This window comes from Ursus americanus, chromosome 32, assembly GCF_024610735.1.
Source record: "Ursus americanus isolate L20-20 chromosome 32, mUrsAme1.1.p, whole genome shotgun sequence".
NCBI lineage: Eukaryota > Metazoa > Chordata > Mammalia > Carnivora > Ursidae > Ursus > Ursus americanus.
In genome coordinates this window covers 4,632,705-4,658,139 of record NC_142158.1, presented here as the reverse complement: position 1 = coordinate 4,658,139, position 25,435 = coordinate 4,632,705, and the positions used below count along the sequence as shown (strand labels likewise).

Sequence of the window (25,435 nt, the reverse complement as noted above, 5' to 3'; positions counted from 1 at the left end):
CTCGGCTCGAGTCCCCTCTTGGCTATGAATTCAGGGGCAGTGAGGAGCAGCCTCTGCCCCACCCCGAGGCCCTGGCCCCCCTTGCCACTAGCTGACCGCACGCAGGCCCAGGGGGGCTGAGGAGCCCACCTGGGCTGGCTTCCCGAGCACCAGACACACTGGGCTACCTGCGCGGCCAGACTGGGCACCCGTGCAGGTTTGTCCCAGAAGCTAGTTCTTCCTGGAACTGAGTGTCATTGGAGGACAGAGGATGCCAAGAGTCATAACTTGGCCCTGCAGCAAACGAGTCTTCCAGGCCCGCCCGAGGGGCGGAGAGCTGCCGGAAGGCCCACCAGGGGGCGCCCTCGCCACGTCTTGCGGCGGTGGGGCTCCGCGGAGCCCTCGGGAAGGAAGTACTGTGTGGGTGCACCCCCATTTCGTTTCGTACAGCACGCGTTGAGCCCTGCCCCGTTGTCCCCGGTGCCGCGGCTCCGGTGCCGCCGTGCTTGGGAGGGAGCCGTTACGGCGCAGTTCCGTCCACCGCAGGCGCCCGGCGCGCCCAGAGAACCGGGAGCGCTGTGTCCTCGCTCCCCGAGGGCTGCTTTGTCCACCGCACCGGTACCAAGGTCCTGAGGATGTCCCGAAGCTTCCGAGGCCCAGGCAGAGGGAGGAGAGGGGCGAGGAGGTGGGCCAGGTGGTGTCCACTGCTCTCAGGCAGGCATCCCCGCCAGGACGGAGAGCCCCGGCCGCCAGCAGCGCTCCCTTTCTGCCCTTGCCCTGTGTCTAGAGGCCACGCGTGGGGCTGGGGGGACGCCCAGGGCAAGGAGCGCTCAGGGAGGACACTGCTGGACGAGGAGCCTGGGGCCACATTCGAGGAAGGGAGCTGGCTACCTGGGCCTCAGGTATGCAGGAGAAGGACTGGGGCGGAGAGTGGGGTGAGGCCTGGCAGAGAGGCTGAGTGGGGCAAGACAAGGGCAACCTTTCCAGCTCTAACTGCACAAATTCCAGCGTTCTCTGGCTCCTCGCGAAGCCCCGCAAGCTCCCCTGCCTGGGTCAACACACTAGGGGTTGTACTGTCAGAAGCAGTCAAGTAAGTCGGAGGGAATTTCAGGGTCACGGGGCTTGTCGTTCCCTGGAGAAAGCTGAGAAAATGCCACGCTCTCCCAGGAAATGTACCATGTTCCCCATAGTGCTGCCCATGTTGCAGGTAAGAGACGGGAGGAGGGATCTGAATGGAAACAAGGCAGGAGGAAAGTCCTGCGGATCCTTCTGTGGCTCCCGAGTTGTAAATACTAGACCTTGGAGGGAGATGAAAGGGTTCACGCAGAAGCCCAGGACTTAGGAGAAGGGGACGCTAAGAGCAACATGCCCCCCTTGGACTGGAGGGGCAGAGGGGACGTGATGAGGCTGGGGACACTTGTGGGTCCTAGAGGAAGGGGTCCTTGGGCTAAGCCCTGGGAAGGTGTAGAAGTGCCAGAAAGGTTTGTGGGGCAGGAGGGAGGCCTCTGTCTTGCTGCTTCGAGCCCTGGCAGGCGGGAGCCCTTGGGAAGGAAGCCCTGTGTGGTGCTGCCAGCTGGGCCAGGTCTCAAATGCCTCAGACTGGTGCCCTGCGCCTCTGCGAGAGGTAGGAGGAGCCGAGCTGCTTCCGACAGAGCTATGCCTGCTAGGGAGCGTGCGGCAGCCTAAGCCGGAAACAGCCCAAGTATCCTTCCACAAGGGAATGGGAAGATGAAAGAAAAATTGTGGCAGCTTCGTGCAGCGGATGCTTCTCAGCGATGAATGATCTCACAGCTCCTTGTGACAACACAGGTGAATCTGCAGACATAAAGTCAGTGAAAGGAGGTGGCCACAGAAGGGCCCGTATTGTCAGATTCCATTTATATAAAGTTCAAGTCCAGGCAAGACTGGAGAAGTCAGGAGAGTGGTAACACTTTGGGGAGGGTAGTGACTAAAAGGGGACAGGAGGGAGGCCCCTGGCATCTTGGGAATGTTCTATTCCTTAATCTCGGCGAGGGTTGTAGGACGTGCTCAGTGTGTGGAAGTTCGTCGTGCTACACACTTACGACTGTGTGCTTTTCTGCATGTTTATTATGTTTATGTAAATCGTTTTTTAAAAAGATGTAAGTATTAGAAATGAATCTGCAGAGTGGAGTGAGGGAAGTGGGAGTGGTCTTTTGTCATCTCAACGCTCACCGTCCTCGGTGCCCCGCTCATAGGATCTTTGCTCTTGTCTCCTTAAGAGGAGGGTGGTGGAGCGGAATTTAAATCAGGAAGGACTTTTCTTTTTGCTCACCCTTTCAGTCGCTTCCTGAATTGATCTCATGCATTTTTCAGCTCCTGCAAAAACTGAAATGAACTAGATGGCTTTGTGTTCTTGAGAGCTCCCAGTTCGCGGCCTCCTTCATCAAGTACGGCTGGTCTGGTGAGTGCGAGCGTGAACATTTGTAAATCCAGCAGTAAGGCCTGTGTGCCATTCACAGCTGCTGGGCAGACAGTGGTCTTCTTGGTGTTTTCTCCAGAGCCATCAAGTTTCATAGGTGCTGTTGCTGAAGCAGGGCTCAGCTCATCTGGAATCCCCCAGAGGGAGGGGGCTACTTCTACTCAGGGCAGGAGATTAAAGATGGCCACAGATCCTTTGCCCCTTGTCCCATTAAGAGGGGCGTTTCCCTTGAATCTGGGTGGGTTCTATGGCTTTTTGATCAACAAAAATCGGTAAAGTGGTGTTGAGCCAGTTTCCAGACCTAGGCAACTTCCACTTGCTGTCTCTTGGAACACTCTGGGAACCCTGGCCTGCCATGCAAGGAGTCCAGATGCGCCAAGACTGCATGTCCAAACAGCCACGTGCAGCACTGCTGTGGATCGCGGTGGAGTCCAGCTGTCCCCACCAAGGAGACAGAAACGTGAGGGGATGTCTTGAACACTCTAGACCAACCCATCTGCCTCTGATGGTGCCGAGTGATTTCAGTCAACATCAAGAGTAGAAGGGGGCGCCTGACTGGCTCAGTCAGTAGAGCACGTGACTCTTGATCTTGGCGTCGTGAGTTCAAACCCCCTGTCAGGTGTAGGGCTTACTTAAAAATAATAAATGAACTGTAACTCTTACATTAAAAAAGAGAGAGAGAGCAGAAAAATTGCCAAATGGACAGACAAAATCATGAGATACGAGGCAGCGGTGGTTGTTCTGAGCCACTAGGTTTGCCATGGTTATTTCTCAGCAATAGGTCACTGGAAAAGTTGAATCTTTACTGAGACCAGAGCCTTCATGCCCGTGAGGAGCAGCTCCTTGGCTCTGTAAGAATTCACCTCCTTCACTCACTTTGCCAAACTGTGACTTCAGTATTTACTAGCTCTCCATTCCATTAGAATTTATCTAAGCTGCCAGGCTCGTGGCAGGATAATTTATTGCGGAATTATTTTTTACTTTATGCTTGTTGCTCTATGCACATTTTCCTCACTGAGCAAGTTATGAAGCTTTTGTTCTCAATTCTGAGCTTCTTTTTGGGAATGGAGTGGGGGGGGGTTGTTAGCGTCTGGATGACGTGCTAACACCTAGGCTGACAGAGACAGAAGTGGGCTGGGGTGAGTGCTGAGCAGGGGCTGAGATTCTCTGGGATCTGGAGATTGAGGCTTTCTCCCTATGAAGAGTGGACACCCAGGCCCCTAATTTTGCCCAGAGCATTCCTAGGCTGAGGGATCGCTGGAGAATGCTTGGAGAGGCTGGGCACAGTTTCTCCCAGGAGGAGCACCTAGGCCAGGGTCCCTCAGGGAGACCGTGCTGTCAGTGACATGGACATCTGGGAGGGCCAGGACTGCAGGGCTTGACAACAGCCTCTGAAAGCAGGGGGAGTGACAGATACAGTGGCTGCCACAATGGACTGCTTGTGTGCCACCTGAAAATTCCTATGTTGAAGCCCTCACCCCCAGTGTGATGGTATTTGGAATTGGGGCCTTTGGGAGATAATTTGGTTTGGATGAGGTCATGAAGTTGGAGCCCCCCTGATAGAATTCATGCCCTTATAAGAAGAGGAAGAGACCAGAGTCTTGTCATCATCTTGTCATCGTCCGTTCCCCCTCCACCCATGTCAGGATACAGTAAGACAGCCATCTGCAAACTAGGAAGAGAGTACTCACTGGACACTGAACCTGCCAGCACCTCCCTCTTGGACTTCCAGCCTCCAGAACCGTGAAGGAAATGTCTGTTGTCTAAGTCACCCAGTCAGTAGTATTTCAATATAGCAGCCTGAGCTAAGAAAGCTACTACTAAGGGCCTGGCCTTGCTTTCCATTTTTCTTCCTTCCTTCCTTCCTTCCTTCCTTCCTTCCTTCCTTCCTTCCTTCCTTCCTTTTTCTTTCTTTCTTTCTTTCTTTCTTTCTTTCTTTCTTTCTTTCTTTCTTTCTTTCTTTCCTTCTTTCTTTCTTTAAGATTTTATTTATTTATGTGACAGAGAGACAGCCAGCGAGAGAGGGAACACAAGCAGGGGGAGTGGGAGAGGAAGAAACAGGCTCCCAGTGGAGGAGCCTGATGTGGGGCTTGATCCAGGAATGCCAGGATCACGCCCTGAGCCGAAGGCAGACGCTTTAACGACTGCGCTACCCAGGCGCCCCTCTATTTTTCTGGCACAGCATAAGCCCCTGATATTTTGTAAACTTGTAGAGGGAGGACAGAGCCCCCCTAAAGACTAGGGTTGAATTTCTTCCCAGCGTGGCAGGTTGGGGCACAGTAGATTCCATTTAATCGAGAAAAAATAAGGAATGTGACATTTGGTGTACGTTTTGTAACCAAAATTGATAAACAACGTAATTCTCAAGTCATTGACACATTTTATGGCCTTCTCTTCTTTGCGTTGTGCTCCTCTGCATTGAATTCTAAGCATTTTCCTTGGCAGGTTTTTCCTGAAATGCCTCCAGGTTTGGAATTTTTATTTTGTTTTATTTTTTACAAAGAGAAGGGCATGGAAACAGAAGAGAGGCTTCCTCAGAAAAATAAAACCCGAATATTTTTGATGCATATCCTTTATTTCTTGCTCACTGAATATTTTCTTTCTGTATTTCCTTGATCTTTAATAAATCATTAGAAATTTTTAAAAATTCTAATCTTTGTCTCCTAACAAATATTTCTTGGGTTTTTCATTCTTTTCTCTCTCTCTGTTTCTGTTTGGAAACTAGTCTGTCTTCTAGTTCACCAAGCACTTTTTCTGCTATTTCTAACCCATTGTTAACCCATTTTTTGAGTTCTTAATATCAGTTGTAATTTTTTATTCCAGAATTTCCATTTGATTATTTTATAGATTTCAGTTTTGTGGTGAAGGTTTCCATTTTAATGTAGCTTCTGTATCTTTTCCTCTCTTTCTGTGAACCTATTAACCATAGTTCTTTTAAAGCCCTTGCTTGTTAAAGCAGTATCAGGATCTCTTCTTTGTCTATTTTTATTGCCTCTTTTTCTCTTGGTTTTCATTTTCGTGGAAGTGTCTCTTTCGTTTTTACAGAAGTGTCTTTCGTCTACTGATTTTGATTTGATACTAAACATTGTTTATAAAAGCTGGGGCTTGTCCAGACGATGATGTCTTCTAACACAGAGTGTTCACCTTTTTTCTGCTCGGCAGACGGTGGAAGCTGACCACCTTATCCAGTTGGCGACCTCGCCGTGCTAAGGCTGAACTGCGGGTATTTATTTAGTTAGTGGTTAAGGCTGTAGCCCACCTTTTGTTTGTTCTTGTTCCTAGGGTATAGTTCTCGAGACTGAGCTGAGAGCTGGTCAGTTCACTGCAGTCCTTCCCCTGCAGGGTCCTGACTCGAATCCGGAGTGTTCAGAACTATGAAAGACGGTGGAAATCATTATTCATTTCAGAGGTTTCTGCCCGCAGCCTTACGTGCCTTCAAAATTCGATAAATGTCTTGAAGGGATACTGCAGTTTGAGACCTCTTAAGTCTCCAGCTCTGTCACCCTAACTCCATGGCATTCTGACTGAGCCAAGCTCAGATTCTTAGCCTTTTGCCTGAGCAAAAGTGTTTGATAATTTGCTAGAATGACTCACGGAACTCAGGAAAACGGCATACTCAGAATCAAGAGTTTATTATAAAGGATGCAAGTAAAGACTATAACTGAACTCAAGGGGTTCAGCACTTGGGGTGCATTAAATTGAACACAACCCAAGAAAGTGTTGAAAGCAAAGAACTTTTGGATCCCTGGATGGCTCAGTTGGTTAAGCGTCTGCATGCAGCTCAGGTCATGACCCAGGGTTCTGGGATGGCGTCTGTGTTGGGCTCCTTGCTCAGCAGGGAAGCCTGCTTTTCCCTCTCCCACTCCCCCTGCTTGTGTGCTCTCTCTCTCTCTTTCTGACAAATATAGATAAAATCTTTAAAAAAAAAAGAAAGAAAGAAAAGAACTTTTTATTACTTGTTACAAGTAAGGAGACTGAGAGATAGTTCTCAAAGCACTCTATCCTTGTAGGGTTGGTATAGGAAGCTTTTATTCGGCATATTAGGGGGCAGGGAGCTTGCATATACGTTGTTGGGGAGGAAGAATTTCCTCTGCCCTTCCAAGATTCTAGCTAGACTAAGATTCAAATTGACATGAGACTGATTAACAGGAAAGTCAAATTTAGTGGGTGTACCTGTGGGAATTCCACACAGAAATGGAAATTCCAAAGACATGAGACAACATGAAGCTTACATGAACTAAGGAGGGGAGTGGTGTCTGAGGATACAAAGAGGAGGAAGGCCATTAGCAGGAAGGTGAAAAGAAGATCTTTGAAAAAATAAGGTTGCCCTATTATGTAGATAAGTTTCTAAGGTAAAGAGGAATCTCTGTTAATAGCTCTTTTTGATGAAAAGTCAGGCTAAGGAATATCAAGCAGGCCTTTATGGGGAAGATAAAGAGCTTGCATTGGCTGGGTTTTGATTGCTTTTAACTCAAACTAATGTTCATGCCAAAGTAGCCCATCTCGAGGAGGCCTGCCCCCACAACATTAAGGAACTCATTCGTACTCTAATAATTTACACACTTCGGTTCAATTGCACATGCCTAGCCTGTCGGCATGCTAGCACATACATCATAGTTCAAAAAATGGCGAAAAATTCCACCCATAGGAGAAGATCTTAGTATTATAATGAGCTAAAGGCATCTTCAGGACAACTCAGGGGGGCTCTGTGCAGGTCCTCAGTAAGAGGCTACCAGGTGAGACACCTAGCAAGGGTTATCAGGTGAAATACCTAGCTGGGTGTCTCATTGGCTGAAACTGTAATTCTGCAAAGCAAAACACGTTCCTTCCCTGCTTTTGTCCCTCCCCTTCTTCCCTTCTGATAGCTTTTAGCCTTCTGATTTGAATGACTTCTTACTGCATCTTGGGTAAGAGTACCAGTCAAATGAAAAGACACATAGGGTGAAATCTAGGAGGGTCACAAGCACAGAGCTTCCTCATCCTCTCACCATAGAATCAGGGTGCCTCACCTTCCAGGCACATGGATGTACTCACCAACCTGGAAACTCTACCAAACTTCATTTCATTATGTAGGCATAATTGATTGAATCTTGGCCATATGATTGAACTCAATTTCCAGCCACCCTCCCCTGCTAGGAGGTTGGCCTGATTCAAAGCTCCAACCTTAAATCACATGGTTGGTTTTTCTGGCGACCAGCCCCTCATCCTGCCATCTCATTAGCATAAATTCAGGTGTAACCTCGGGGCTCATGAATTACAAAGATACTCCTGTTATTCAGGAAATGCCACGGATGTGGAGTCCCCTTCCCAGGAACCAGGGACAAAGAGCAATCTTTATTGTACAACAGGGACACATAATGTAAAATAAAAGAGAGTTGAGAAATATTGACTTGTCTTGAGGAGCCTATCATAGGAGTTTTAAGGAATTAAATATTTAAGGAACTTAAATATTTGGCAAGTGCATTAGGAAAGAAATCAGCCAAGTATAGTCTCTTTTTACAATGGAATCATAGGATTGAATCTCTTAGTTATTGCAGGAATCGAAATGTGGATGCCCAGGGTCCTGTAAAGGAGTTGGTGCTCCGGAAGATGAGAGAGGTTGAGGAATATGTTGATACAAACATGGAAGATCTGTCACAGGTTATGTACTCTTTGCTTTCTCTTAGGAGTGGAGCAAAATTAAAGGGGAGGTGTCATGGAACACTTTATCACAGCTGCTAACTCAGGAAATGGAGGAGTATGCCGCGGCACATGTCATGGCCAACTGCCCCTCCTTGCCCCCAGAATCCCGAGGGAGCAGGTGAAAGCAAAAGCATAGCTCTTGGCTGGGTTTGCCAACAATGTTGCTGAATAAACTCAGATAAAGTCATTGCAAAAGAAGCCAATAACTCAGAAGCTCAAGGGTTTGGAGAAGAGGAAAGGAGACATTTATTTTGGGTGCCCGCAGCCAGTGAGGTGGCAGGGTCACACCTTAACAACCGACTTCTCCACCGGCAGGATGGACATCCAGAGTCTTGTAGGGGGAGGTTGGGGGGGCGGGTATGTACAGGAGAGAAGGCAGAGGGTGCATGATCATGGGTGGGGTTGGTGTGTGCTCAGCCCACGATCAAGGGCAGGGAAGGGGACCTGTGGGGTGTGGTCTTCTAGGCGTTCCACTGCAATCAGGGTTTTTTTTAATCTGGTGCTTACCAGAGGGTCATTGTCAATGCCTCAAGAAAGTATGATAAGAAATAACTGTTGGGTCCATAGTTGAGCCAGAGGACTCGCTGACAGAAGCATATAGAAAAGTTGACTTCCTCCGTAATTCAATCCCACGCTTTCATTTTCCACATTAAAATGTTTCCACATTTATATTCATATGGAATTGACTTTGCATGTTGAGAGACAATTCTAATTATTATTGTATTTCAAATGATTAGAACCAATACCATTCTTTCCCCACTGGCCTGAAATGCATGTCTTACCATATATCGATTTATACACACTTAGGTTTCTTTGGGGGCTTTGCATTTTATTTCACTGACAAAGTCTTTTTTTTTTTTTAAAGATTTATTTATTTATTTACTCTACAGAGAGAGAGAGAGAGCTAGCCAGCGAGAGAGGGAACACAGGCAGGGGGAGTGGGAGAGGAAGAAGCAGGCTCCCAGCGGAAGAGCCTGATGTGGGGCTCGATCCCAGGACTCTGGGATCACACCCTGAGCTGAAGGCAGACGCTTAGTGACTGAGCCACCCAGGCGCCCCTGACAAAGTCATTCTTGCACCAGCAACACTTCATTTTAACTACTGAGACTTTTTTTTTAAGATTTTATTTATGTGACAGAGAGACAGCGAGAGAGGGAACACAAGCAGGGGGAGTGGGAAGGGCGAAGCAGGGTTCCCACTGAGCAGGGAGCCCAATGCGGGGCCAGATCCCAGGACCCTGGGATCATGACCGGAGCTGAAGGCAGATGCTTAACGACTGAGCCACCCAGGCGCCCCAAACTACTGGGACTTTTTAACATACTTTAACATCTAGTAGGTCTGACACCCGTTCTTTATTCTTATTTTTCAAACATTTCTTGAAAATTTATTATTTATTATATTAAAAGTCTTATTATTATTGTAATTGATGCAGGGTCGTTGAGCACAACAGTCAAGAAAGAATTATTGAGATGTTTACGGTGCAACTTGGTTTATTTAAGTAGCATGGAGACAGGACCCATGGGCTGAAAGAGCTGCACTGATTGCCGTGTGAGGCTGGTGGATACGTGCTTAGTAATCAAAAGGAGGGGGGCATGTGGGGAGTATCAGATTACAAAAGTTTCTTTGAATTTCTTTGAATTTCTACTCCTAAATGACTTTTGTAAGATTCCTCTGGTGCTTATCATTCAGTTCAATATTAACTACTGGAGAGACACACAGACAGTCATGAGACCTTCAAGAATGTAGTGACCAGCACGTATTTGATCCTAACTGGAAACTATGTGGGCCTTAGGGTCAGCCTCGCAGTCCAAGGGTAAACATTTTCTGCTTCTGTCCCTCATCATAACGACCTTGTATTCATAGATACCTTGGGGGAAATCGATGTACAATATTGAGGATTCACATTCCAGTGCGTGGGGTATTTGCATTAATGTTTATGGTTCTTCAAAAACATTTGTAATCTTCCCATGGATGGGAATGTTTCTTTTCAGTAGGTTTCAAGTATTTTATATATTGATATTGTAAATGAGAATTTTTTGAATGATACTTCCAACAGGCTGCTGTTGGTAAATGGCAAATCTATTACTTTTATATATTATTTTGCAATTATCCACATTTCTGAACTTAATGGTTTTTCAGTTTACTCCCCAATTTTTAAGGAAGATAATCGAGTCTGCAAATAAGAATACATTAATCTCTTCTGCTTTTCCAATGTATATTTAAGTTCTTTAATTTTATATTATCTTATTATACTAGATACAACAGTCTAGGAAATATAAATAATAGTTACTAATAGTGGTTATAGTAGGAAACTGGGCTAATTCTTGGTATTATAGGAATAGTAAGTATTATGTTGATGGTTGATTTGCAATAGACATTCTTTAGAATAAGGCTCTTTCCATGTCTAGGTTCTAATCTTTCTTTTTTTTATATCTATACAGACTTGATTGTTCAGTTTCATCAAGCGTCAATAATAAAAATGATCATATGGTTTAATTCCTCTGGCCTATAAATGTGGTGAGTTGGAATATATTTTAAAATATTAAGCTATCTTTGCATTCTTGGTTGGTCATGGTGTATTATTCTTTTCCTGTTTCATACTAAATTTTTACATTCTGGATTGAGACTCTGGAAGTCTTAAAATTTCTTTCAGAAACTTCCTATATCCAATATGTTCCTAAACTAACCTCACAGAAGGAAGATATTTTTTTTCCTTTGTTCTCTGTCCAAATATCAAAGGAAACTTCCAAATTCCAGGTAGGTCAGTGTACTAATACCTACAAATCAATTCTGATAAAACCATTTTACAATAAACAACTGTTGCTAGGTGATTACTCTCTACTAGGCATTGGACTAAGACAAATATTATTTTATTTAAGCCCTAAATTCCTCCATAGTTTCAAAATTATACTGTAGTGATAAGTCAACAAAATCTTAAACAATATCCCTATGACAGAGACCCTTACAGCTCTTCAAAAAACATCGTGCTTGGGGCGGCTGGCTTAGTCAGTAGAGCATGTGGCTCTTGATATCAGGGTTGTGGGTTTGAGTCTCATGTTGGGTGTAGAGATTATTTAAAAATTTAAAGAAAATATTTAAAAAACCCCACTCTGCTTATGATGATAATTTTCAAGCACACACAAAGGTAGTAAGAAGAGTATAAAGAATCTTCCTATGTTCATCACAAAGCTTCAACAACTGCCAAAATTTGGCCATACTCAATCTATTCCTCCCATTTTTGTTTTTTTCTGGGATTTAAAAAAAATAATTAAAAAAAAAAGATGTATTTATTTATTTGAGAGAAAGAGTATTCAAGCAGACTCCCACTGAGTGGGGAGCCTGACGAGGGGCTCGATCTCACGACCATGTAATCAACACCTGAGCCAAAACCAAGAGTTGGAGGCTTAACCGACTGAGCCATCCAGGTGCCCCTCTGGAGATTTTTAAAAACAAATTACAGACATCGTACCATTTCATCTATAAATTCTTCAGCATTATACTCAATTCTTATTTGAGTCCCTGCAAGCTGAGAGCATAATCACAAAGCACAGTTCATCATAAGAAATTCTGTAAAGGTTTAAAACAGTGTGATCAAACTTGAGAGTGTTGCGAACGTCTGGAATTACATAGTCCACACAAGTGTACGTACTGCGTACCCTCCAAGGACTCCTACGTGGACTTTGTTTCACTTAACTGAGTTTTTGGTAAGAACTGGGGGGAAGGACAATGTTCAGTTACATGTTTTGGCAAAAACGTAAGAGTGCAAGTTATTCTTGTTGGTGTTTAAGAGAGAGCCATTAACCAGGAAGTAGATTTGGCATCTTTGTAGAAGAATTATCTAGCCTAACCAGAGTTCATGACACCTAGCCGCTGCACAGGCAGATGGCATGAGCTCTTGGTAGGATTCACTAAGCTGAGCTGGCTTTCATCAGAATGGTGTCTCTTAAAAGTGGACAACTGGAGTGAAAGAAGCCAGATAAAGTAGAGCACATCCGTTATGACGTCACTTCATGAAAGTCTAGAAAACGCAAATTAATCTACGGTGTCAGTAAGAGGATCAGCGTTTGCCTGGGGATGGGGGCAGGGAGGGCAGAAGGAAAGGAATCACATAAGAGAATAAAAACTTCTAGGATGGTCACTTATTGATTGTGGTGATGGTTTCACAGACATTTAGATTTGACAAAACTTATCAAAGTGCATACTTTACATCTGTCCGGTTTATTGTATTTCAATTATACCTTCATAAATATGTTTTTTCAAAAAGCATAGCTGAAGGGCAGAGTGGTAGAAAGCCTGCAGATGCCCTTCCAGAAGGGCGCGCCTACACTTCCAGGCCCAGGTCACAAGAGGAACTCGAAACGAGAAGAGACAGGAGTCTGCAGGCTGACAACTGTGAGCCCACAGGTTAAGGAAACTACCCCCTGGGTACACAATCCACTCTTTGGGTGAAGTCCTAACCAACCGGTTGGTTGAGTCAAGGGTGGAGACCTGAGCCCTGTTGGTCCAAAAGGTTGCCCTGGAGATACAGGCCTTGCCTCAGCAGCTTTCCTGGAGTTTTCTCCCGGTAGCCCTAATAAAGGTCCCAGTTCTGTGCAGCAGGACAATTGTTGTGTACCAGGATCTTGTCACGCTCAGGTGAAGCTGAGAACATGGTGTTTGTTTCTGGTCTCTGTCTAAATAGAAAAGCTCAAAAGGAACAAAAATGAGCGTGGGAATTATCTAGTACCTGTATCCCCAAGAACTGTGTTGGGCGGGATTTAGCTACGAAGTGGGGGGAAGGTGCCAGTCAGTCACTAGGATCTAGAATTTTGCCTGCTAGCTTAGGATTCCAATCTAGACAACTAAAATTTCAGGAAAGATTGACCAACTTTTATATGAAGAATTGGTTCAAGTGGTGGCCTGATGTATTTGAGGCCGCCCTTGCTGGTGTTTCTCAGCCTGCTCAATAGACTGCTTCAGAGGAAGCGCACCCCATAGACAAGGCCAGCTGTGTCCATTACTGGGGACACCTTAACTTATACCACTAGAGTCTTGACCCTGCAAGCTTTGGAATCCTATATAAAGTTCGTTGCATCTCTTACTGGAAAATATGGGGGGTGCTCCAGGGTTGATATAGGAAACCATCCTACCAGCCTTGAGCTTTTTCCTTATGCCTGAAGGTCTTTGGCTGCCCTAATAAATGCAGGAGCTCAGTGCCTGAATCTTCCCCTTTGGAAGATGGTTGAGGTACCAGTTAAGATTTGAACCAAGCTCTAGGGGCACCTGGGTGGCGCAGTCGATAAGCATCTGCCTTCGGCGCAGTCGATAAGCATCTGCCTTCGGCTCAGGGTGTGATCCCAGCGTTCTGGGATCGAGCCCCACATCAGGCTTCTCTGCTAGGAGCCTGCTTCTTCCTCTCCCACTCCACCTGCTTGGGTTCCCTCTCTCGCTGGCTGTCTCTGTCAAATAAATAAATAAAATCTTAAAAAAAAAAAAATGAACCAAGCTCTAGATCCTCAGGGGCTGACTAGAGCAGAGCATCTGCATTCCCCGTGGCAAAACTGGATGGTGAAGAGAATAGCCTGGTGGCTAGGATAACTTCAAAACCGTAAGAGGAGGCCAGGGTTTTGGTCATCCTGGCAGAAGAGGGAGGCAGGGGGGACGTGGGGAGATGCGAAAATTTGACAGAAGGTGAAAGGAAGGAGGGTGTGAAGAGGGGGAAGTAGAAGGTTGAAGAAAGAGGTACCAGAGGAACTTGGAGGCACATTCTCCATTGGCCTAAGGAACCCCATGCAGAGATAGACCGAAGGTCTGGGCAGCAGGTGCACGGCAGGGAGCAACTGGTGCATCCCCCTGACACTCCATACTGTTTGGATTTTGCCCTTAAAAACCTTGAGTACCAACTTTCCTTGGGATTTTCCATGACAGTGAAAAGTCTCCTCAACTACAAAATGGCACATGAATGGGATGTGTTTTTGTCTCACTTTCTACGGAAAGGAAAGGATCTCATGAAGAACACCCAGTGAACCAACAGGGAGACCGAGCCCCCTTGCCTGCTTACCATCCTGCCTGGGTCTCCCTTGCTGCATATCCTCCTCCAGCTGTGAAACCCACAGAAACCAACTTCAGTTCGATGGTCATCCAGGGTTGGAAACCAGCCTGGAACTTTAGCTTCCTGTCCAAGAAAATCCAGATATATAGTTTCTTATACCATTATAATTTCAGATTTCTTTTTTTTTTTTTTTAATTTTCTTACTTTCTGGTTCTGTGGCTTGGACTACAGAAACTTTCAATGCCTCCTTTTGTTAAGTATCTACTGATCAGGAAACATGCCCCATAATAACATTAAGAGAAGATGCTACTTAATGGGTTCATGTGATTATTTCATCAAGTGAGAGATTCTTTCATAATTTGAATAATTTCATTCTATGGGTAGAGTGTTTTGGAAATGATGTTATGAAGTAAGTTCAATAGCTTGAAAGGTCCATCCCATTGTGGGCAGGATGGATCTCTGCAGAGAAATTTCCTTCTCCAACCCCTCATGGCTCAGTGCAGGGTTTTCACGGAGCACATGGCCATGCCACACTCAAGGTGGGCACCCTGCCAAGATGGGAGGAATGCTTCCGGGAGGTTGCTATACTGATGTTCTGAAGCTGGCCCTAGCTGTGGACGGTGGCAAATGGACAGGCAACTCTTCCAGCAGAGAAGTTTGAATGCTCTTTTCCAGAGACATGATGTGAATGTCAAGCCTCAGCTGACGGTCTGCCAGTAGTGGTGGCAGACTATTTCTATGATCAGTGGAGGGGCCCCGGCAGTACAGGGAAGGAGCTGTGTCACTTTGTATCACTGTGGCCTTCAAGTCTGGGCACAGGTCATTATGAAGTTCTTGAGTGATGCAAAGAAGACTCTTGGGCACTCCCCTCGGGTGAATGGGTAATAGATGGGAGTATAGTTTATGGCATGATTCCTAAAATTAGGCAATTAGAAGTCTCAGGTTGTCACTTTTGGTGCCTTGAATGGGACATGTGGTCTGTTCCAGAAGCAGAGCAGCAGAATTTAGCACTTATGTCAGCCTTCTTTGATTCAGACATTATCAGCTCCCTCCCACCTTGACCACTGGGCCTTTAGGACCGCCCTTCCCCGCCCCCCTCCCCCAGCAGTGGAGCCTAGTCAGGCACTAGTCTGCTGTTTGTTCTTAGGTTCGCTCACCCAAGGGTGAAGAGCAATGACGTTCCTGGGGAGGAACTCCAAGAAGGACCGTTTGTGCTGTCTGCAATCCAAGCATAGGTTATCTATCCACCTGCCAGCTTTGGTTTCCTGATATGTAAATGATTTAGAATTAGCAGCAAGTAGAAAACAGCTGTATTACTGGCACCCCTGCCTCTTCATCTCACTTCCCCTTCATATCATTCTTTATAACGTTATGCAAATCTGATCATGCCCAGGCGCAATTTTAAAAAGGCTTTCCAGAACTTGTTGGATTAGATCCAAACCTCTTGGCATGTCAGGCAAATCCCTTTAAGAAAGCCTGTCTGATCTCATGAAAGCTTTTTGTAGAGGACTCTCTCGGCGCTCACAAAACAGTCATCCCTACTTCCTTGATGGCAAAGCTTTTACAAATTTTATTTATTGTTTCAGTGCTGCCCTCTCATAAATTCAGGGAAGGAGGTCCCTTGACAGTCCAAAGAGATACATGTATTACTATGATCGGTCTAAAGCGTCTTCCATCGCTCTTGCCATGACTGATGTGGTAGTAGGGCTCTGGGCCCCGTGAGGAGGGAGGGAAAGTTGGCTGGGACACTTCTGGGAAAAACTTTTTTTTCTTTTTCTTTTTTTAAGATTTTATTTATTTATTTGACAGAGAGAGAGACAGCCAACGAGAGAGGGAACACAAGCAGGGGGAGTGGGAGAGGAAGAAGCAGGCTCCCAGTGGAGGAGCCTGATGCGGGGCTCGATCCCAGAACGCTGGGATCACGCCCTGAGCCGAAGGCAGACGCTTAACCACTGAGCCACCCAGGCGCCCCTGGGAAAAACTTTCTGGCTCCGAACACGGTTGTCACAGATGTGGTATCTGCTGCTTCAGCAGCTGACCACAGTCCACGAGAATGAATTCCAACACACTGCTGATAGGGGAACAGAGGGATGGAAAGAAGCTGGGTCCTTGATGATAGCATCAAGCCACCAAATTAACCCAGAACGTTTTGTTCAGAAGCCTTTTAAACCCGAACACGTCTCACTTGCCGCCACCAGCATTCCGACTGATAGGCTTGCATGATACAGCCTTCCACAGTTCACCGATTCTTTCTCTCTACTTAATGCCTGCCGTGGTCTTTCTCCCACCTCCAAGCTCTGGCATATAGTGGTGCCCTCTGCCTGGAGTGCTTCCTGCCTGCTTTTTGGCCTGTAAACCCCATTCGTCCTCCCTGTCCAGTGTGGCTGTGACCTCCTCTGTGAGGTCTTTGCAGCTTCCCCATGCAGACTCAGGGAAAGCCGTCCTGTGGCCCCACTGCTTCCCAGTGCTCTGTTCTCTACAAGAGCAATGCTTCCATTTGGGGAACAGATTAGAACTTTCTCATCTTCTCTTACCAAAATCATTTCATGAAAAAACCATCTCCAAACCTTCTTTGAGGAAGAAGGAAAATAAGGATGGAAAAATTCAAGCATCCCATTAAAAACCATCACTCTCAGGAGCAAATACAAGTTTGTAAAACACTTAAAATTTTAAATTAAAATACCCTTTTTATTATGGAAGGTTTCAAACATATTTAAAAGGAGAGGCAATGTGGGGCGCCTGGGTGGCTCAGTCCATTAAGCCTCTAACTCTTGGTTTCGGCTCAAGGTCTGATCTCAGGGTCCTGAGATAGAGCCCTGCGTTGGGCTCCCTGCTCAGCGTGGAACTTGCCTGAGATTCTCTCTCCCTCGGCCCCTCCTGCTCATGCTCTCTCTCTCAAATAAATAAATAAATCTTAAAAAAAAAAAAAAAGGAGAGGCAATGTTATAATAGGCTCCACTGTATCCACTGTCTGCCTGCGGCCTATAAACGAATGACCAGTCTTGATTCAGCCACTGCCAGCCCCGTCAGCCCCATTGTTTTGAGGCAGTCTCATGTTATGTCATTTCCCTCATTAATATTTTACTCCGATCTCCAAGAGTAACAGCTCTCTTTTTAAAAAATGTAACCACGATATCATTATCACACTTCAAAATATCAACATTGATTCCTTCATGATATCATTAAATAGCCCGTCAGAGTTAAAGATTAACTTTCTTTGTGCTGATTGTTTTATGCTCATATACAGTTTCTTGGAAAATCAGGATCCAAATAAAATCCGTGTATTGTGATTGGTTGATATATCTCCAGTCCTTTAAAAATTATTTACATTTTATTTATGCCTGTATTTACTTTACACTATGCTTTTCTAATGTAACCAGGTTTTTTTGTTTTAACTCCTTTCTTTCTTTCTTTCTTTCTTTCTTTCTTTCTTTCTTTCTTTCTTTCTTTCTTTCTTTCTTTCTTTCTTTCTTTCTTTTGACAGAGAGAGAGAGAACAAGCAGGGGGAGCAGCAGGCAGAGGTAGAGGGAGAAGCAGGTTCCTCTCTGAGCAGGGAGCCTGATGCAGGGCTCGATTCCAGGACCCTGGGATCATGACCCGAGCTGAAGGCAGACACCCAACCGACTGAACCACCCAGGTGCCCCACCAGGATTTTTTTCTTCTCAGGATTCCTAATCGAACTAGCGTTTGAATGGCAGGACCACTCGCCCAAACAAGGGGACAGAAAAGACAGGCTTCAGTGGTCAGTAATCTGTAGGCTGCAGTAAACAAAACCTCTCTTAAAGAGAAAGTGGTAGAGAGCTTCAAAAGCTCTTCTGAACACAAAAGAGAAGGTGGTTTCCTTCCTTCCTTCCTTCCTTCCTTCCTTCCTTCCTTCCTTCCTTCCTTCCTTCCTTCCTTTCTTTCTTTCTTTCTTTCTTTCTTTCTTTCTTTCTTTCTTTCTTTCCCTTCCTCCCTCCCTCCTTTCCTTCCTCCTTCTTTCCTTCTTCCTTCCTTCCTTCTAGGGTGGGATAGGCCATTATTTTTTTATTTTTTAGTTTCAGAGGTAGAATTTAGTGATTCATCAGTTGCATATAACACCCAGCGCTCATTACAGCAAGTGCCCTCCTTAATGCCCATCACCCAGTTACCGCCCCCCACCTATATCCCTCCAGCAACCCTCAGTTTGTTTCTTAGAGTCAAGAGTCTCTTATGGTTTGCCTCCCTCTATATTTTTATTTTATTTTATTTTCCCTTCCCTTCCCCTATGTTCATCTGTTTTGTTTCTTAAATTCCACATATGCCTGAAATCATACGGTATTTGTCTTTCTCTGACTGACTTATTTCGCTTAGCGTAATCCCCTCTAGTTCCACCCATGTCATGGTATACACACACACACACACACACACACACACACACACACACACACACACCACCTCTTCTTTATCCAATCATCCACTCGTCGATGGACACCTGGGCTCTTTCCGTAGTTTGGCTATTGTGGACATTGCTGCTATGAACATTGGGGTGCAGGTGCCTCTTCGAATGGGATAGGCCATTATTGTCTCAGTTTTCTGTCTTGGTAGGTTCAAGCTATTTCTTTTAAAAATATAAAATTAGGGGCGCCTGGGTGGCTCAGTCATTAAGCGTCTGCCTTTGGCTCAGGGCGTGGTCCCGGAGTCCTGGGATCGAGCCCCACATCAGGCTCCCTGCTCCGCTGGGAGCCTGCTTCTTCCTCTCCCACTCCCCCTGCTTGTGTTCCCTCTCTCACTGGCTCTCTCTCTCTCTGTGTCAAATAAATAAACAAAATCTTTAAAAAAATATATATATATATATATATAAAATTAGTTAAGTTCATTATAAAAAACTGAAGTGTACAGAAAAATACAAAGTAAAACCGCCTTTCCCCTGCCATCTGTAGTCCTCTTTGGCTCACTGCAGACCCTGTTCTATGGCATTCACACGGGTCTGCCTACTCATATGCATGTGTTTGCACAGGCACGTGGATGTGTATTTATGGACATACAGACACTCAAGTGCCCAGTCTCTCTGCTTCTCTACTCAGTGGCTTTCTCTAGTGCCCTAAGAGCTCCCTTAGCCTCTGAAGGCAGACTAGGAGTTCCAGGGAATTAATACCTCCAAGGGCAACCCCCACCAGTGAGAGATAGGAGTTGGAGGGTGCTATGGACCTGAGGTTTGTATCCCCCCACCAAAAAACTATACGTTGCAGCCCTAATCCACAATGTGATGGTATTTGGAGGTGGGGCTTTTGGGAGGTAATTAGGTTTAGATGAGGTCATGAGGGCAGAGCCCCATGCTGGGATTAGTGTCCTTATAAGAGGAAGAGACCAGACTCCTGCTCCCTCTCCACAATGCGAGGACACAGAAAGAAGGCAGCTACGTGCAAACCAGGAAGAGGGCTCTCACCACACACAAATGTGCCAGGACCTTGAACCTGGACTTCCCAGTCTCCAGAACTGTGAGAAAGAAATGTTTGTTGTTTCAGTCATCCAGTCTGCGGTATTTTGTTATGGCGGTCCAAACTGACTAAGACGACGGGAAGTAACTGCTTCGGCCCTTGCAGGGACCAATCTGAGGAGCATTCTATACAGTTCCTTCGAGGGCTCACATTTTAAGTCCCAGTGTCCCCCAACAGCGTCCACAAAGTAACACACACATTATTGGCTCTTTTTCCCTCCCTGTCTCACTCCTCCCAGTCCCTCACTTCAGCTTCCTGGGCTCTCCTCCCAAGTAAATCACATTTATGCGAGTCATAAGTTCTTGTTTCAGGGCATGCTATTGGGAAACCCTCAGCTAAAACTACCATCATTTTCATGGCTCTTCACCACTATTAATGAACGTTTCACGGTCTTCTTTTTCTTTTGCTATTCTTTCTTGCCTTCCTTTCTTTCATCTCAAACAAGGTAATGGAAACCTTGTACACATCTTTGCACACCTGTACAAACATATCCATCTAGTATAAATTCCTAGGGATAGATTTGCTGGAGGAAATATGCACATTTAACTTTTTCATAGACACTTTCCTTTAGAAATCTGTGTACACGTATTTGGGAAAAATTCTACCCATTCTCACCTCATTTCCCAGTTCTGTCATGTAAACTCTGCTCGGAGTTTTCCCCAGTTACCTGCTCTATGACTTCCTCCCTCTGACTTGCAACTCCCATCTCAGTAGCCCTGATGTCCCAAGTTCCAACTTCTTTGCACTGGATTTTGAAGGTGAGGAGATTTCGGGTCTTTAACAGGAATTCGATCACTACAGGTTGACTTTGGAGGCTCCCGAAGGCCTAGGTTTAGTTTAGCCCCGCTTTAAAACTTGAGTAATGTATGGACCCTTTTGGAAGAACTACAATTCTCATGGACTTGATTTAAATTATTTTTATAATTTAAATGTGTGCAAACCCAGCTAACCATGAATTTTTATGCTTCAATACTTGGGCAGTTATAAAGCTGTAGAAACAAAACAAAGCAGAAATAAAAACACCCAAAAATAAAAAGGCAGTTTAAACTAACTAATCCGATGTGACAAAGCGCTGTTTTTCTGAAAGTAAGTTGCTGCTGGCAAGAGGAACACATACTGCTTAATACAGGTGCTCGTGAAACTGACACAATATTCCACTGTGTGCCCAGTGATGACTCAATTCTCCCCATACGTGTCTATTCAGATTGCTAAGAAATCCTTGTCAGTACGTGTTCCCTGGGCTTCACTTGGTACAACCGCAGCCCAGACAATTACAGAAGTTCTAACCTGACCACAAGAAGGAAAACACAAACATGAACAAACACAGGTACTCACATACAGGGCTGAGATCAGTTATTTATGATCCAGAAAACACTTATAATACTTTTTAAAAAATTACCAATGAAACAAAAACATGGAATTTAATCATTTTCATGGGGCATCATGGGTTCTCAGGAGTCCAGGGTCCTTGGTTTGAGAAATGCTATCTTAGTACTGACCTTGACTTCTGGTGTGACCTTGAGCAAATCTTTTGCCATTGTACATTCTTCCTACACAAACAAGAATGATTTGGGCCACCAGTAATCTTGGGAGATGAAGAAAGTTAAGAGTATTTTCAAGGACTAAAAGAAAGGGGTAAGGCTTTTTGCAGACTCTAGATTTGGGAAAATAATGATGGCTAAGACCCTTCAGTGTAGCTTTGGCTTTGGAGTCAAAAGGACTCAGGTTTGAATTCCAGATCTGCCAGTTGCTATGTCTGTGTGTGGGCGTTATTTGACTTCTCTTATCCTGTTTCTGCCCTGGTATAAGTGGGCATGTATCAAAATGCCACATCACAGAGCTGTGGCCAGGGCCAAATGAGATGACTCAGGAAAGTGCTGAGGGCAGGGCTGGCCCTAGCAAAGCTCAGTAATCAGCAGCGCCATCAGGAAGAGGCCAGGGGCTGCTGACAACAGAAGAGAGGAAGTGAAGATTCTGAGATTCTGTCTATAAATAACAATATTTCTGATACACAACCATCAGGATATTTCACCCCAATGCGACCGTAAGCTTCCACTCAGCTTTTCTCCTATCTCCTTCCCTACCTGCCCTTCCAGACCCAGGCTGGAATTCCTTTCCCTCCAGGCTTTCACGTCTTTCTCCCGTAAGTCGTGTTGGTCACTCGGAAAGCGAGCGCCCCCCTGTGGCCGTCCTGCTCATTACAGGGACCGCGAGCCTCGCAAAAGCGTCTGAGGAAAGGTGGAGTTTCTAGGGGGAGCAGGAAGGACTGAAGAGGCTCAGGTGTCTAGTCGAGCCTCGCAGAGGCTGTTCTGGATCCCCTCCTAGTTTCCTCCCCCTTTTGGAAGAAAGAGGCGGAGGAATTTAGGAGAGGCCTCCGATGAGGCAAGTTACAACTTCTCCAGGCCCGGGTCCCCTTATGGGAAGAGCCCTGGGCCACCCACCTCAAATGCTTCCGAGGAGACAACCAAACGATCGGTGAAAATACCAGAAAAATATCTAACATGGGCAGTGCTTTCCTGTAGAATCTCAGCATTTTCTCTTGGCCTTCCTGGCTGGGGGTGGAGGTGAAACACTGGCTGGATGTGGACAGGATACAGTTGGATCGACCCCCCCCCCCTCCACCTCCACCCCCTCAGCGGTTGCTCTGCCAGATGCTGCCAATGCGCTGCTTCCAGAAACCACCTTTAAAATCTAATCGCGCCATTTCCCAGCTCAGTCTCCTGAGGCCCTTCCTCCTCACCTTCAGGACAAGCGGAACTACTAATGCGATTACCTCACCTCACTCTGCCTCTCTGGGTTTCCTCTCCTGGGCAGACCCGGTCTTCCAGTCACATAGCCATGCTCATGTTCCCCTTCTGCAGCCAGGAGTGGCCCGGCCTCCTCTCTGCTCTCTGACATAGGGCCCAATTCAAGCTCCGACTCTTCTATGAAGTCTTTCTTGACCTTGACTCAGGACAACCTGGCCTGCTCCTCCCCTGGGTCTCCGTCACCCCTTCCAGCTCCAGTGAGAGCACGGGCGATGCTATCTTCTGTGATTCTAGACACACACACATACAGACATATACATGTCCGGCTCCCCCTCTAGACTGCAAAGGCCTGCAGGACATGGAGTGGGCTGTGTTCCTCAGTGTATGTCTCACAGGGCTTACTTCCAGAACCCTGGCCTGCACAAACCTGAGTAACTACGGAATCAACGGGGAGGTGGAACTAGAGACGCAGGTGACCCATGAGGGAGCCACAGATGGAGTTAGAGGAGTTTGGCTGGTTGCGCCCATGAAAAGGGCCTGTGGTTTTCAGATGCCATCTCATATGATCACAACAGACTCCAGAGGCAGGTATCATCATGTCTGTCTTACTGGTGAGGGAACTGGGATGTAGTAGGATGCGGCACAGAAGCTAGACGGTGAGGGGCAAGTTCAGTCCTCGCCTCCGAGAGGCCACGCCTTGCTTTCTCCCCTCCCCCTTTGGTACTCTGCTTTCTTCCAGAGAAGCCAGAGGCCTGGTGACTACCTCCCTCCCTGACCCACCCCCTCCCAGCCTAATCAGTCACCTTCAGCTTTGAGGATCATATTTTCCAAAATAAGAATTGATACACTGACAAGGACATCTGATTTCAGAGCTGACAGGTCAGCCTATGTTTGAAGTTGGGGCTGTTCTTGAAAACTGAGGGTGTCTTTTGCAAAATCCTGAGAGAATGAAGTGGATTGTTAGGGACCCAGAAGGAGGCTTCCAAAGGACTGCAGCCAGTCAAGGCTAATCTCTCTTCCCTTGCCTGGATTCCCCCCTTGGCAGGACCAGACACCCCCTGCGTAAGTCAGCCCTCAGCCACAGCTAGCCGGTGCTGCTTTCCCGCTGCTGCCTTCCTCATCTCCCTTTGTCTGCAGTCTCTTTGTCCCTGGTCTCCCTTTGGTTCAGTTTTGAAGTCCTCTGCCCCCTCCCCTTCTTTCTTTTGGCCCGGCTGCTCCCTCCCTCTCTGCGGGGCCGGTGGCGAGGCTCGGGGGAGGGTTGCCATGGTCACGTCGAAGCTGGCCGCAGCTGGCCGGGGCAGCTGCTCCCAGCCCCGGGATAGGCGGACAAAGCCCGGCGCCTTGGCAGCCCCGGACCTGGAACCCCAAAGGCCTGAGACGGGGGGGACTGGGACCCAGGAGAACCCTGAGCTGGAGGTGAGAGGGCAGATGCCAGAGCTCAACTGGGAGGGCCGCAGTGGGGACTGGAGCTGGGCCCACCCCTCACGGGGAGGGACCAGGCAGTCTGGGCTGGTGGTGTGGGAGGAAGGCAGCCTGGCCACAGCAGGAGAAGGCCACAGATGCCAAGTGGAGTTGGGGGCCATGGTGCTGCAAATGGGCTGAGGGGCTAGGATGTCCCCAAAGGGAGGTCTGGGGCCTCTGTGTCCTGTGGCCCAGAAACAGGTTCGACTCAGCCATTGGGCTTATGTCTCCTCCGGTCTGTCCCTCTTACACTTGTCATCTCCCTCTGTCTCTTTGTTTCAACCCCTGTGCCTCAGTCTCCTTCCTCTTCCCCCATTTCTTGGTTTCTCTCCAACCCCTTCTTTTCTCCTTTGCCCTTATTTATTGTCCCCTTGGTCTGTCTGCCGCCTTTGAGGCCTCCTCACTTTCCTGCCCTACTTTCTGAGTGCCCCCCCTTTCTCCACTCCAGTTAGCTGCTCTGTCCAGCTCTCTTCTCCCCAGATCTCTCTCTCCCGCCTTCTGCTGTGTGTGCCCTCATCCCCATCCCCCCTTTCCTTTCTGTGACCCGCAGCTCCCCCCTCCCCTCTGAGTTCCATCCCCACTGTGCATCATTCCCCACCCATAGGCTGCCCACCGCGGAGCTGTCTCATTTTCCTCCCCCATACTATGTTATCTCTCCCTCCTCCTTCCACTTCTGGGCCTCAGTTTCCCATTTATACTCTGTGGTATTAAGGCCTGAGTCGTGGTTGTGGCCTTGCCACCGGCCTCCCCCTGCGGTCAGCTCTCTGACCCGGCCTGCTTGCTCCAGAAGCAGCTGCATCTCTTGGGAAGGGGACTGCAGCTGGTGTGTGGGCCCTTCTGGTCCATGCTCCCTCTCACGGGTCCTGTGGGCTCCCCTGCAGTGACTGGGGGGGGGGTCTACAGGCCCGAAGCTGCTCCTCTCTCCTATGTGCCTTTCCTCACATTTTTTGAGCTCTTTCCCCTCCTCTCCTTCTGGGCAGCAGGAGGCCATTGGCTTGAAGGGGATGGGGAAGCTGGAAGGGAGGGCATGGATGTGGGAGGGGTGGACCGTCCTTTGGGGGCTCAGGAAAACCCGGGGGTCTCTGGAGTTGGGAGTGATGCAGCATGAAAGACTGTGTGGACACTCTCAGTCTTTGGCTCTACTCTATGGGCTCCTGGATAGCTGGGATTTCCCTCTCTGGCCCCTGGGAATCTCGGCTCAGAGCCCCGCATTCCAGCCGGCTCCAGCCCCCTTTCCGCTGTCACTTGACTCCGCTGGGCCCCAGCCCTGCATCCCTCCCACTCCTCCAGCTTTGGGCTGGGGCGAGGTGGGCATCACCGACTAGGAATTTCTCCTGGGGGAGACCAGGGGACGACAGTTTCAGGATTCTATGGTTTCCTCTACTCTCCCCAGTGGACCCCTCTGTCTGGCCCCGCCATGCCACCTGGCCCCGGAACGTGGGCCTGGGGTGTGGAATGTCCCAGCGGGGTGTGAGGGGCTGCCGCTCCTTCCCTGAGGCTTCTGGAAGCAGCCCAGCCCGGTCTGCCAGCCCAGGGTTCCTCTGAGCACAGTCCCTGGAAGGAGGGGTAGAGCGTCTGCCCAGGTGAGGTTACTGGGGAAACCTTGGCCCCACCCCCGACCCGGCTCCACCCCCGC

General features: G+C 47.4%; 1 long non-coding RNA gene across 6 annotated transcripts; it reads left to right on the top strand.

Annotated features, from left to right (window-relative positions):
• Positions 1-76: 76 nt before the first annotated feature.
• LOC123794272 (uncharacterized) lies at positions 77-18,426 on the top strand. 6 transcript variants are annotated; one of them, XR_015722653.1, is made up of 4 exons: positions 111-1,788; positions 2,314-9,914; positions 10,543-10,618; positions 12,366-13,585. It is a non-coding gene; the product is annotated as an uncharacterized LOC123794272 (long non-coding RNA). The 6 variants fall into 6 exon arrangements; XR_015722654.1 differs by having other exon boundaries at positions 109-1,788; positions 2,314-2,401; positions 5,582-13,585; XR_015722652.1 differs by lacking the exon at positions 12,366-13,585 and adding an exon at positions 17,617-18,426 and having other exon boundaries at positions 110-1,788; positions 2,314-10,618.
• The last annotated feature ends 7,009 nt before the right edge of the window (positions 18,427-25,435 follow it).